This window comes from Haemaphysalis longicornis, unplaced genomic scaffold, assembly GCF_048455015.1.
Source record: "Haemaphysalis longicornis isolate Haplotype H1 unplaced genomic scaffold, Haemaphysalis longicornis Haplotype H1 scaffold_1, whole genome shotgun sequence".
Taxonomy (NCBI): domain Eukaryota; kingdom Metazoa; phylum Arthropoda; class Arachnida; order Ixodida; family Ixodidae; genus Haemaphysalis; species Haemaphysalis longicornis.
In genome coordinates this window covers 54,304,960-54,319,252 of record NW_027526203.1, presented here as the reverse complement: position 1 = coordinate 54,319,252, position 14,293 = coordinate 54,304,960, and positions in this window count along the sequence as shown.

The following is a 14,293-nucleotide window of genomic DNA, read 5'->3' as shown; positions in this document are numbered from 1 at the left end:
AGGGTCTCGTTGAGGAAAATACAGAAAGATAGGGCAGCAGTCTACAACGCCAAATGAGGCATAGGGGTGTGGTTAGGCTCTTTTCTTTTTTTTTCACTACGGTTAATGATGTAAACGTTTTTTTTAATATACAGAAGAAAGAAAGAAAGAAAAACACGCGCCCAGAGTGTGGACCGAACCCACGCCTTTCGATTACATGTCGAATGCCTTACCAATTCGGCTATCTGGGCGACTGTGTTCTCCTTCACTTTCTGGGCTATTTATATTTACTAGAAGTGTATCTGACTCTTGAGGGCGGTAGCCAGCGCCACTCTGACTGCACGGGGAGAAGCGGACCTTCTTTTTCAACCCCCGGGGCGTGACTCGAGCGTCTACAGCCTGTCATGAGCGGGTAACTGGCGGGAAGCCCTCTTATGCTACCTAGGCATCAAGGCTGCCAGAACCGAGACCCTCGCTAGGCTTTCGCAGAATAATATAGTAAGGAAATGAGGGGCTCGTTGAGGAAAATACAGAAAGATAGGGCAGCAGTCTACAACGCCAAATGAGGCATAGGGGTGTGGTTAGGCTCTTTTCTTTTTTTTTCACTACGGTTAATGAAGTAAACGTTTTTTTAATATACAGAAGAAAGAAAGAAAGAAAAACACGCGCCCAGAGTGGGGACCGAACCCACGCCTTTCGATTACATGTCGAATGCCTTACCAATTCGGCTATCTGGGCGACTGTGTTCTCCTTCACTTTCTGGGCTATTTATATTTACTAGAAGTGTATCTGACTCTTGAGGGCGGTAGCCAGCGCCACTCTGACTGCACGGGGAGAAGGGGACCTTCTTTTTCAACCCCCGGGGCGTGACTCGAACGTCTACAGCCTGTCATGAGCGGGTAACTGGCGGGAAGCCCTCTTATGCTACCTAGGCATCAAGGCTGCCAGAACCGAGACCTCGCTAGGCTTTCGCAGAATAATATAGTAAGGAAATGAGGGGCTCGTTGAGGAAAATACAGAAAGATAGGGCAGCAGTCTACAACGCCAAAGGAGGCATAGGGGTGTGGTTAGGCTCTTTTCTTTTTTTTCACTACGGTTAATGAAGTAAACGTTTTTTTTTTAATATACAGAAGAAAGAAAGAAAGAAAAAAAACACGCGCCCAGAGTGGGGACCGAACCCACGCCTTTCGATTACATGTCGAATGCCTTACCAATTCGGCTATCTGGGCGACTGTGTTCTCCTTCACTTTCTGGGCTCTTTATATTTATTAGAAGTGTATCTGACTCTTGAGGGTGGTAGCCAGCGCCACTCTGACTGCACGGGGAGAAGGGGACCTTCTTTTTCAACCCCCGGGGCGTGACTCGAGCGTCTACAGCCTGTCATGAGCGGGTAACTGGCGGGAAGCCCTCTTATGCTACCTAGGCATCAAGGCTGCCAGAACCGAGACCCTCGCTAGGCTTTCGCAGAATAATATAGTAAGGAAATGAGGGGCTCGTTGAGGAAAATACAGAAAGATAGGGCAGCAGTCTACAACGCCAAATGAGGCATAGGGGTGTGGTTAGGCTCTTTTCTTTTTTTTTCACTACGGTTAATGAAGTAAACGTTTTTTTTAATATACAGAAGAAAGAAAGAAAGAAAAACACGCGCCCAGAGTGGGGACCGAACCCACGCCTTTCGATTACATGTCGAATGCCTTACCAATTCGGCTATCTGGGCGACTGTGTTCTCCTTCACTTTCTGGGCTATTTATATTTACTAGAAGTGTATCTGACTCTTGAGGGTGGTAGCCAGCGCCACTCTGACTGCACGGGGAGAAGGGGACCTTCTTTTTCAACCCCCGGGGCGTGACTCGAGCGTCTACAGCCTGTCATGAGCGGGTAACTGGCGGGAAGCCCTCTTATGCTACCTAGGCATCAAGGCTGCCAGAACCGAGACCCTCGCTAGGCTTTCGCAGAATAATATAGTAAGGAAATGAGGGGCTCGTTGAGGAAAATACAGAAAGATAGGGCAGCAGTCTACAACGCCAAATGAGGCATAGGGGTGTGGTTAGGCTCTTTTCTTTTTTTCACTACGGTTAATGAAGTAAACGTTTTTTTTAATATACAGAAGAAAGAAAGAAAGAAAAACACGCGCCCAGAGTGGGGACCGAACCCACGCCTTTCGATTACATGTCGAATGCCTTACCAATTCGGCTATCTGGGCGACTGTGTTCTCCTTCACTTTCTGGGCTATTTATATTTACTAGAAGTGTATCTGACTCTTGAGGGCGGTAGCCAGCGCCACTCTGACTGCACGGGGAGAAGGGGACCTTCTTTTTCAACCCCCGGGGCGTGACTCGAACGTCTACAGCCTGTCATGAGCGGGTAACTGGCGGGAAGCCCTCTTATGCTACCTAGGCATCAAGGCTGCCAGAACCGAGACCTCGCTAGGCTTTCGCAGAATAATATAGTAAGGAAATGAGGGGCTCGTTGAGGAAAATACAGAAAGATAGGGCAGCAGTCTACAACGCCAAAGGAGGCATAGGGGTGTGGTTAGGCTCTTTTCTTTTTTTTCACTACGGTTAATGAAGTAAACGTTTTTTTTTTAATATACAGAAGAAAGAAAGAAAGAAAAAAAACACGCGCCCAGAGTGGGGACCGAACCCACGCCTTTCGATTACATGTCGAATGCCTTACCAATTCGGCTATCTGGGCGACTGTGTTCTCCTTCACTTTCTGGGCTCTTTATATTTATTAGAAGTGTATCTGACTCTTGAGGGTGGTAGCCAGCGCCACTCTGACTGCACGGGGAGAAGGGGACCTTCTTTTTCAACCCCCGGGGCGTGACTCGAGCGTCTACAGCCTGTCATGAGCGGGTAACTGGCGGGAAGCCCTCTTATGCTACCTAGGCATCAAGGCTGCCAGAACCGAGACCCTCGCTAGGCTTTCGCAGAATAATATAGTAAGGAAATGAGGGGCTCGTTGAGGAAAATACAGAAAGATAGGGCAGCAGTCTACAACGCCAAATGAGGCATAGGGGTGTGGTTAGGCTCTTTTCTTTTTTTTTCACTACGGTTAATGAAGTAAACGTTTTTTTTAATATACAGAAGAAAGAAAGAAAGAAAAACACGCGCCCAGAGTGGGGACCGAACCCACGCCTTTCGATTACATGTCGAATGCCTTACCAATTCGGCTATCTGGGCGACTGTGTTCTCCTTCACTTTCTGGGCTATTTATATTTACTAGAAGTGTATCTGACTCTTGAGGGTGGTAGCCAGCGCCACTCTGACTGCACGGGGAGAAGGGGACCTTCTTTTTCAACCCCCGGGGCGTGACTCGAGCGTCTACAGCCTGTCATGAGCGGGTAACTGGCGGGAAGCCCTCTTATGCTACCTAGGCATCAAGGCTGCCAGAACCGAGACCCTCGCTAGGCTTTCGCAGAATAATATAGTAAGGAAATGAGGGGCTCGTTGAGGAAAATACAGAAAGATAGGGCAGCAGTCTACAACGCCAAATGAGGCATAGGGGTGTGGTTAGGCTCTTTTCTTTTTTTTCACTACGGTTAATGAAGTAAACGTTTTTTTTAATATACAGAAGAAAGAAAGAAAGAAAAACACGCGCCCAGAGTGGGGACCGAACCCACGCCTTTCGATTACATGTCGAATGCCTTACCAATTCGGCTATCTGGGCGACTGTGTTCTCCTTCACTTTCTGGGCTATTTATATTTACTAGAAGTGTATCTGACTCTTGAGGGCGGTAGCCAGCGCCACTCTGACTGCACGGGGAGAAGGGGACCTTCTTTTTCAACCCCCGGGGCGTGACTCGAGCGTCTACAGCCTGTCATGAGCGGGTAACTGGCGGGAAGCCCTCTTATGCTACCTAGGCATCAAGGCTGCCAGAACCGAGACCCTCGCTAGGCTTTCGCAGAATAATATAGTAAGGAAATGAGGGGCTCGTTGAGGAAAATACAGAAAGATAGGGCAGCAGTCTACAACGCCAAATGAGGCATAGGGGTGTGGTTAGGCTCTTTTCTTTTTTTTTCACTACGGTTAATGAAGTAAACGTTTTTTTTAATATACAGAAGAAAGAAAGAAAGAAAAACACGCGCCCAGAGTGGGGACCGAACCCACGCCTTTCGATTACATGTCGAATGCCTTACCAATTCGGCTATCTGGGCGACTGTGTTCTCCTTCACTTTCTGGGCTATTTATATTTACTAGAAGTGTATCTGACTCTTGAGGGTGGTAGCCAGCGCCACTCTGACTGCACGGGGAGAAGGGGACCTTCTTTTTCAACCCCCGGGGCGTGACTCGAGCGTCTACAGCCTGTCATGAGCGGGTAACTGGCGGGAAGCCCTCTTATGCTACCTAGGCATCAAGGCTGCCAGAACCGAGACCCTCGCTAGGCTTTCGCAGAATAATATAGTAAGGAAATGAGGGGCTCGTTGAGGAAAATACAGAAAGATAGGGCAGCAGTCTACAACGCCAAATGAGGCATAGGGGTGTGGTTAGGCTCTTTTCTTTTTTTTTCACTACGGTTAATGAAGTAAACGTTTTTTTTAATATACAGAAGAAAGAAAGAAAGAAAAACACGCGCCCAGAGTGGGGACCGAACCCACGCCTTTCGATTACATGTCGAATGCCTTACCAATTCGGCTATCTGGGCGACTGTGTTCTCCTTCACTTTCTGGGCTATTTATATTTACTAGAAGTGTATCTGACTCTTGAGGGCGGTAGCCAGCGCCACTCTGACTGCACGGGGAGAAGGGGACCTTCTTTTTCAACCCCCGGGGCGTGACTCGAGCGTCTACAGCCTGTCATGAGCGGGTAACTGGCGGGAAGCCCTCTTATGCTACCTAGGCATCAAGGCTGCCAGAACCGAGACCCTCGCTAGGCTTTCGCAGAATAATATAGTAAGGAAATGAGGGGCTCGTTGAGGAAAATACAGAAAGATAGGGCAGCAGTCTACAACGCCAAATGAGGCATAGGGGTGTGGTTAGGCTCTTTTCTTTTTTTTTCACTACGGTTAATGAAGTAAACGTTTTTTTTAATATACAGAAGAAAGAAAGAAAGAAAAACACGCGCCCAGAGTGGGGACCGAACCCACGCCTTTCGATTACATGTCGAATGCCTTACCAATTCGGCTATCTGGGCGACTGTGTTCTCCTTCACTTTCTGGGCTATTTATATTTACTAGAAGTGTATCTGACTCTTGAGGGTGGTAGCCAGCGCCACTCTGACTGCACGGGGAGAAGGGGACCTTCTTTTTCAACCCCCGGGGCGTGACTCGAGCGTCTACAGCCTGTCATGAGCGGGTAACTGGCGGGAAGCCCTCTTATGCTACCTAGGCATCAAGGCTGCCAGAACCGAGACCCTCGCTAGGCTTTCGCAGAATAATATAGTAAGGAAATGAGGGGCTCGTTGAGGAAAATACAGAAAGATAGGGCAGCAGTCTACAACGCCAAATGAGGCATAGGGGTGTGGTTAGGCTCTTTTCTTTTTTTTTCACTACGGTTAATGAAGTAAACGTTTTTTTTAATATACAGAAGAAAGAAAGAAAGAAAAACACGCGCCCAGAGTGGGGACCGAACCCACGCCTTTCGATTACATGTCGAATGCCTTACCAATTCGGCTATCTGGGCGACTGTGTTCTCCTTCACTTTCTGGGCTATTTATATTTACTAGAAGTGTATCTGACTCTTGAGGGCGGTAGCCAGCGCCACTCTGACTGCACGGGGAGAAGCGGACCTTCTTTTTCAACCCCCGGGGCGTGACTCGAGCGTCTACAGCCTGTCATGAGCGGGTAACTGGCGGGAAGCCCTCTTATGCTACCTAGGCATCAAGGCTGCCAGAACCGAGACCCTCGCTAGGCTTTCGCAGAATAATATAGTAAGGAAATGAGGGTCTCGTTGAGGAAAATACAGAAAGATAGGGCAGCAGTCTACAACGCCAAATGAGGCATAGGGGTGTGGTTAGGCTCTTTTCTTTTTTTTTCACTACGGTTAATGATGTAAACGTTTTTTTTAATATACAGAAGAAAGAAAGAAAGAAAAACACGCGCCCAGAGTGTGGACCGAACCCACGCCTTTCGATTACATGTCGAATGCCTTACCAATTCGGCTATCTGGGCGACTGTGTTCTCCTTCACTTTCTGGGCTATTTATATTTACTAGAAGTGTATCTGACTCTTGAGGGCGGTAGCCAGCGCCACTCTGACTGCACGGGGAGAAGCGGACCTTCTTTTTCAACCCCCGGGGCGTGACTCGAGCGTCTACAGCCTGTCATGAGCGGGTAACTGGCGGGAAGCCCTCTTATGCTACCTAGGCATCAAGGCTGCCAGAACCGAGACCCTCGCTAGGCTTTCGCAGAATAATATAGTAAGGAAATGAGGGGCTCGTTGAGGAAAATACAGAAAGATAGGGCAGCAGTCTACAACGCCAAATGAGGCATAGGGGTGTGGTTAGGCTCTTTTCTTTTTTTTTCACTACGGTTAATGAAGTAAACGTTTTTTTAATATACAGAAGAAAGAAAGAAAGAAAAACACGCGCCCAGAGTGGGGACCGAACCCACGCCTTTCGATTACATGTCGAATGCCTTACCAATTCGGCTATCTGGGCGACTGTGTTCTCCTTCACTTTCTGGGCTATTTATATTTACTAGAAGTGTATCTGACTCTTGAGGGCGGTAGCCAGCGCCACTCTGACTGCACGGGGAGAAGCGGACCTTCTTTTTCAACCCCCGGGGCGTGACTCGAGCGTCTACAGCCTGTCATGAGCGGGTAACTGGCGGGAAGCCCTCTTATGCTACCTAGGCATCAAGGCTGCCAGAACCGCGACCCTCGCTAGGCTTTCGCAGAATAATATAGTAAGGAAATGAGGGGCTCGTTGAGGAAAATACAGAAAGATAGGGCAGCAGTCTACAACGCCAAATGAGGCATAGGGGTGTGGTTAGGCTCTTTTCTTTTTTTTTCACTACGGTTAATGAAGTAAACGTTTTTTTTAATATACAGAAGAAAGAAAGAAAGAAAAACACGCGCCCAGAGTGGGGACCGAACCCACGCCTTTCGATTACATGTCGAATGCCTTACCAATTCGGCTATCTGGGCGACTGTGTTCTCCTTCACTTTCTGGGCTATTTATATTTACTAGAAGTGTATCTGACTCTTGAGGGCGGTAGCCAGCGCCACTCTGACTGCACGGGGAGAAGCGGACCTTCTTTTTCAACCCCCGGGGCGTGACTCGAGCGTCTACAGCCTGTCATGAGCGGGTAACTGGCGGGAAGCCCTCTTATGCTACCTAGGCATCAAGGCTGCCAGAACCGAGACCCTCGCTAGGCTTTCGCAGAATAATATAGTAAGGAAATGAGGGGCTCGTTGAGGAAAATACAGAAAGATAGGGCAGCAGTCTACAACGCCAAATGAGGCATAGGGGTGTGGTTAGGCTCTTTTCTTTCTTTTTCACTACGGTTGATGAAGTAAACGTTTTTTTTAATATACAGAAGAAAGAAAGAAAGAAAAACACGCGCCCAGAGTGGGGACCGAACCCACGCCTTTCGATTACATGTCGAATGCCTTACCAATTCGGCTATCTGGGCGACTGTGTTCTCCTTCACTTTCTGGGCTATTTATATTTACTAGAAGTGTATCTGACTCTTGAGGGCGGTAGCCAGCGCCACTCTGACTGCACGGGGAGAAGCGGACCTTCTTTTTCAACCCCCGGGGCGTGACTCGAGCGTCTACAGCCTGTCATGAGCGGGTAACTGGCGGGAAGCCCTCTTATGCTACCTAGGCATCAAGGCTGCCAGAACCGAGACCCTCGCTAGGCTTTCGCAGAATAATATAGTAAGGAAATGAGGGGCTCGTTGAGGAAAATACAGAAAGATAGGGCAGCAGTCTACAACGCCAAATGAGGCATAGGGGTGTGGTTAGGCTCTTTTCTTTTTTTTTCACTACGGTTAATGAAGTAAACGTTTTTTTTAATATACAGAAGAAAGAAAGAAAGAAAAACACGCGCCCAGAGTGGGGACCGAACCCACGCCTTTCGATTACATGTCGAATGCCTTACCAATTCGGCTATCTGGGCGACTGTGTTCTCCTTCACTTTCTGGGCTATTTATATTTACTAGAAGTGTATCTGACTCTTGAGGGCGGTAGCCAGCGCCACTCTGACTGCACGGGGAGAAGCGGACCTTCTTTTTCAACCCCCGGGGCGTGACTCGAACGTCTACAGCCTGTCATGAGCGGGTAACTGGCGGGAAGCCCTCTTATGCTACCTAGGCATCAAGGCTGCCAGAACCGCGACCCTCGCTAGGCTTTCGCAGAATAATATAGTAAGGAAATGAGGGGCTCGTTGAGGAAAATACAGAAAGATAGGGCAGCAGTCTACAACGCCAAATGAGGCATAGGGGTGTGGTTAGGCTCTTTTCTTTTTTTTTCACTACGGTTAATGAAGTAAACGTTTTTTTTAATATACAGAAGAAAGAAAGAAAGAAAAACACGCGCCCAGAGTGGGGACCGAACCCACGCCTTTCGATTACATGTCGAATGCCTTACCAATTCGGCTATCTGGGCGACTGTGTTCTCCTTCACTTTCTGGGCTATTTATATTTACTAGAAGTGTATCTGACTCTTGAGGGCGGTAGCCAGCGCCACTCTGACTGCACGGGGAGAAGGGGACCTTCTTTTTCAACCCCCGGGGCGTGACTCGAGCGTCTACAGCCTGTCATGAGCGGGTAACTGGCGGGAAGCCCTCTTATGCTACCTAGGCATCAAGGCTGCCAGAACCGAGACCTCGCTAGGCTTTCGCAGAATAATATAGTAAGGAAATGAGGGGCTCGTTGAGGAAAATACAGAAAGATAGGGCAGCAGTCTACAACGCCAAAGGAGGCATAGGGGTGTGGTTAGGCTCTTTTCTTTTTTTTCACTACGGTTAATGAAGTAAACGTTTTTTTTTTAATATACAGAAGAAAGAAAGAAAGAAAAAAAACACGCGCCCAGAGTGGGGACCGAACCCACGCCTTTCGATTACATGTCGAATGCCTTACCAATTCGGCTATCTGGGCGACTGTGTTCTCCTTCACTTTCTGGGCTATTTATATTTACTAGAAGTGTATCTGACTCTTGAGGGTGGTAGCCAGCGCCACTCTGACTGCACGGGGAGAAGGGGACCTTCTTTTTCAACCCCCGGGGCGTGACTCGAGCGTCTACAGCCTGTCATGAGCGGGTAACTGGCGGGAAGCCCTCTTATGCTACCTAGGCATCAAGGCTGCCAGAACCGAGACCCTCGCTAGGCTTTCGCAGAATAATATAGTAAGGAAATGAGGGGCTCGTTGAGGAAAATACAGAAAGATAGGGCAGCAGTCTACAACGCCAAATGAGGCATAGGGGTGTGGTTAGGCTCTTTTCTTTTTTTTTCACTACGGTTAATGAAGTAAACGTTTTTTTTAATATACAGAAGAAAGAAAGAAAGAAAAACACGCGCCCAGAGTGGGGACCGAACCCACGCCTTTCGATTACATGTCGAATGCCTTACCAATTCGGCTATCTGGGCGACTGTGTTCTCCTTCACTTTCTGGGCTATTTATATTTACTAGAAGTGTATCTGACTCTTGAGGGCGGTAGCCAGCGCCACTCTGACTGCACGGGGAGAAGCGGACCTTCTTTTTCAACCCCCGGGGCGTGACTCGAGCGTCTACAGCCTGTCATGAGCGGGTAACTGGCGGGAAGCCCTCTTATGCTACCTAGGCATCAAGGCTGCCAGAACCGAGACCCTCGCTAGGCTTTCGCAGAATAATATAGTAAGGAAATGAGGGGCTCGTTGAGGAAAATACAGAAAGATAGGGCAGCAGTCTACAACGCCAAAGGAGGCATAGGGGTGTGGTTAGGCTCTTTTCTTTTTTTTCACTACGGTTAATGAAGTAAACGTTTTTTTTTTTAATATACAGAAGAAAGAAAGAAAGAAAAAAAACACGCGCCCAGAGTGGGGACCGAACCCACGCCTTTCGATTACATGTCGAATGCCTTACCAATTCGGCTATCTGGGCGACTGTGTTCTCCTTCACTTTCTGGGCTATTTATATTTACTAGAAGTGTATCTGACTCTTGAGGGTGGTAGCCAGCGCCACTCTGACTGCACGGGGAGAAGGGGACCTTCTTTTTCAACCCCCGGGGCGTGACTCGAGCGTCTACAGCCTGTCATGAGCGGGTAACTGGCGGGAAGCCCTCTTATGCTACCTAGGCATCAAGGCTGCCAGAACCGAGACCCTCGCTAGGCTTTCGCAGAATAATATAGTAAGGAAATGAGGGGCTCGTTGAGGAAAATACAGAAAGATAGGGCAGCAGTCTACAACGCCAAAGGAGGCATAGGGGTGTGGTTAGGCTCTTTTCTTTTTTTTCACTACGGTTAATGAAGTAAACGTTTTTTTCGTTACGGTTAATGAAGTAAACGTTTTTTTCGGTCCCCACGGTCCCCACGGTTAATGAAGTAAACGTTTTTTTTGGTCCCCACTCTGGGCGCGTGTTTTTCTTTCTTTCTTTCTTCTGTATATTAAAAAAAACGTTTACTTCATTAACCGTAGTGAAAAAAAAAGAAAAGAGCCTAACCACACCCCTATGCCTCCTTTGGCGTTGTAGACTGCTGCCCTATCTTTCTGTATTTTCCTCAACGAGCCCCTCATTTCCTTACTATATTATTCTGCGAAAGCCTAGCGAGGGTCTCGGTTCTGGCAGCCTTGATGCCTAGGTAGCATAAGAGGGCTTCCCGCCAGTTACCCGCTCATGACAGGCTGTAGACGCTCGAGTCACGCCCCGGGGGTTGAAAACGAAGGTCCCCTTCTCCCCGTGCAGTCAGAGTGGCGCTGGCTACCACCCTCAAGAGTCAGATACACTTCTAGTAAATATAAATAGCCCAGAAAGTGAAGGAGAACACAGTCGCCCAGATAGCCGAATTGGTAAGGCATTCGACATGTAATCGAAAGGCGTGGGTTCGGTCCCCACTCTGAGCGCGTGTTTTTCTTTCTTTCTTTCTTCTGTATATTAAAAAAAACGTTTACTTCATTAACCGTAGTGAAAAAAAAGAAAAGAGCCTAACCACACCCCTATGCCTCCTTTGGCGTTGTAGACTGCTGCCCTATCTTTCTGTATTTTCCTCAACGAGCCCCTCATTTCCTTACTATATTATTCTGCGAAAGCCTAGCGAGGGTCTCGGTTCTGGCAGCCTTGATGCCTAGGTAGCATAAGAGGGCTTCCCGCCAGTTACCCGCTCATGACAGGCTGTAGACGCTCGAGTCACGCCCCGGGGGTTGAAAAAGAAGGTCCCCTTCTCCCCGTGCAGTCAGAGTGGCGCTGGCTACCACCCTCAAGAGTCAGATACACTTCTAGTAAATATAAATAGCCCAGAAAGTGAAGGAGAACACAGTCGCCCAGATAGCCGAATTGGTAAGGCATTCGACATGTAATCGAAAGGCGTGGGTTCGGTCCCCACTCTGGGCTCGTGTTTTTCTTTCTTTCTTCTGTATATTAAAAAAAAACGTTTACTTCATTAACCGTAGTGAAAAAAAAGAAAAGAGCCTAACCACACCCCTATGCCTCCTTTGGCGTTGTAGACTGCTGCCCTATCTTTCTGTATATATATATATATATATATATATATATATATATAACACAGAAATAAGGATTGGCAGTCAAGAAGACCTCGGAAAGCAAAGGGGAGGTTGTGGTAGGCCATTGAAACAGATCAAGAATTTGGAAAGAAAGAAAGAAAGCGAAGAAAAAATGCCCGCCAGGTGGGATCCGAACCCACGACCTCCAGAATACCGGTCTGGTGCGATAACCACTACGCTACCGGCGGGGCGATTTTCTCCCCGCTTTCTGGGGTATTTATGTCAATGTAATTTTGTTCCTGTGCTTGGGGGTGGTAGCCAGCGCCACTCTGACTAATCGGGGTGAAGGGGACCTTCTTTTTAATCCCCGCGCCGTGACTCGAGTGTCTACGACATGTCGAGAGTGGTCAACCAGCGTTGAACCCTCTTAAGCTCCCTATGGCACCAAGACTGCCAGAACAGAGGCCCTCGCTATGCATGTAGCGAATCAGAATAGGAAATGAGGGACTCGTAGAAATAACACAGAAATAAGGATTGGCAGTCAAGAAGACCTCGGAAAGCAAAGGGGAGGTTGTGGTAGGCCATTGAAACAGATCAAGAATTTGGAAAGAAAGAAAGAAAGCGAAGAAAAAATGCCCGCCAGGTGGGATCCGAACCCACGACCTCCAGAATACCGGTCTGGTGCGCTTTCTTTCTTTCTTTCCAAATTCTTGATCTGTTTCAATGGCCTACCACAACCTCCCCTTTGCTTTCCGAGGTCTTCTTGACTGCCAATCCTTATTTCTGTGTTATATATATATATATATATATCTATATATATATATATATATACACATATACAGAAAGAAATGCCGGCAGTCTACAACGCCAAAGGAGGCATAAGGGAATGTTTAGACTATTTTTTGACCGTTAGTGAAGATATATAGTTTTTATTATTTACGTAGAAAGAAAGAAAGAAAGAAAGGAAGAAAGAAAGAAAAACACGCGCTCAGTGTTGAGACCGAACCCACGCCTTTCGATTAGATCTCGAATGCCCTACCAATTTGGCTATCTGGGCGACTGTGTTCTCCTTCACATTCTGGGGTATTTATATTGACTACAACTGTATCTCACGCTTGACGGTGGTAGCCAGCGCCACTCAGACTATACGGGGAGAAGGGGACATTCCGTTCGAATCCCGGGGCGTGACTCGAACGTCAACAGCCTGTCATGAGTGGGTAGATGGCGGGAAACCATCTTATGCTACCTTGGCATCAAGGCTGCCAGAACCGAGGCCCTCACTAGGCTTTCGCAGAACAATATAGATAGGAAATGAGTGGCTCGCTGAGGAAATATGGAAAGATAGGTCGGCAGTCTGAAACGCCAAAGGAGGCATAGGGGTGTTGTTAGGGTCTTTTTTACTACGGTTAATGACTGTAACATTTTTTCAAATATACGAAAGAAAGAGAGAAAAACACGCGCCCAGAGTGGGGACCGAACCCACACCTTTCGATTAGATCTCGAATGCCTTACCAATTCGGCTATCTGGGCTACTGTGTTCTCCTTCACTTTCTGGGGTATTTATATTTGCCAGAACTGTATTTTACACTTGAGGGTGGTAGCCAGCGCCACTCTGACTGCACGGGGAGAAGGGGACCTTCTTTTCAACCCCCGGGGCGTGACTCGAACGTCTACAGCCTGTTATGAGCGGGCAACCGGCGGGAAGCCCTCTTAGGCTACCTAGGCATCAAGGCTGCCAGTACTGAGGGCCTCTCTAAGCTTTCGCAGAATAATATAGAGAGGAAATGAAGGGTTCGCTGAGGAAATATAGAAAGATAGGTCGGCAGTCTGAAACGTCAAAGAAGGCATAGGGGTGTTGTTATGCTCTTTTTTACTACGGTTAATGACTTTAACATTTTTGAAATTTTTAACGCTGGTTGACCACTCTCAACATGTCGTAGACACTCGAGTCACGGCGCGGGGATTAAAAAGAAGGCCCCCTTTACCCCGAGAAGTCAGAGTGGCGCTGGCTACCACCCCTAAGCACAGGAAAAAATTACATTGACATAAATACCCCAGAAAGCGGGGGAGAAAATCGCCCCGCCGGTAGCGTGGTGGTTATCGCGCCAGACCGGTATTCCGGAGGTCGTGGGTTCGGATCCCACCTGGCAGGCATTTTTTCTCCGCTTTCTTTCTTTCTTTGCAAATTCTTTATCTGTTTCAATGACCTACCACAACCTCCCCTTTGCTTTCCGAGGTTTTCCTGACTGCCAACCCTTATTTTTGTGTTATTTCTACGAGCCCCTCATTTCCTATTCTGATTCGCTATATATATATATACAAACACACACACACACACACACACACACACACACACACATATATATATATATATATATATATATATATATATATATATATATATATATGTGTGTGTGTGGGGAAAGTAGGGAAGAGACACATGAGAAGAACATTAAAAAAAATAAAAGTTTACTGACGTTTCAGGAAGAGGAGTTCCTTCTTTCTTCAGACTACAGAATAAATTGGTTTCAGGTGTATATATACATCAAATGTAGCTAGGGCTTGGGCAGGGCAAGGGAAAGGAGAGTGTACATGGGATCATGGTTGGTGGGCAACAAAAGAATGACAGAAGTGAAAGCGGGGACAACAAATACAAATAAAAACCATAACAAGAATTCATAGTCACGCGGGGCAGACGTGAGAAAAAAAGCCAAACAAAAAAAGAAACAACGGCAAA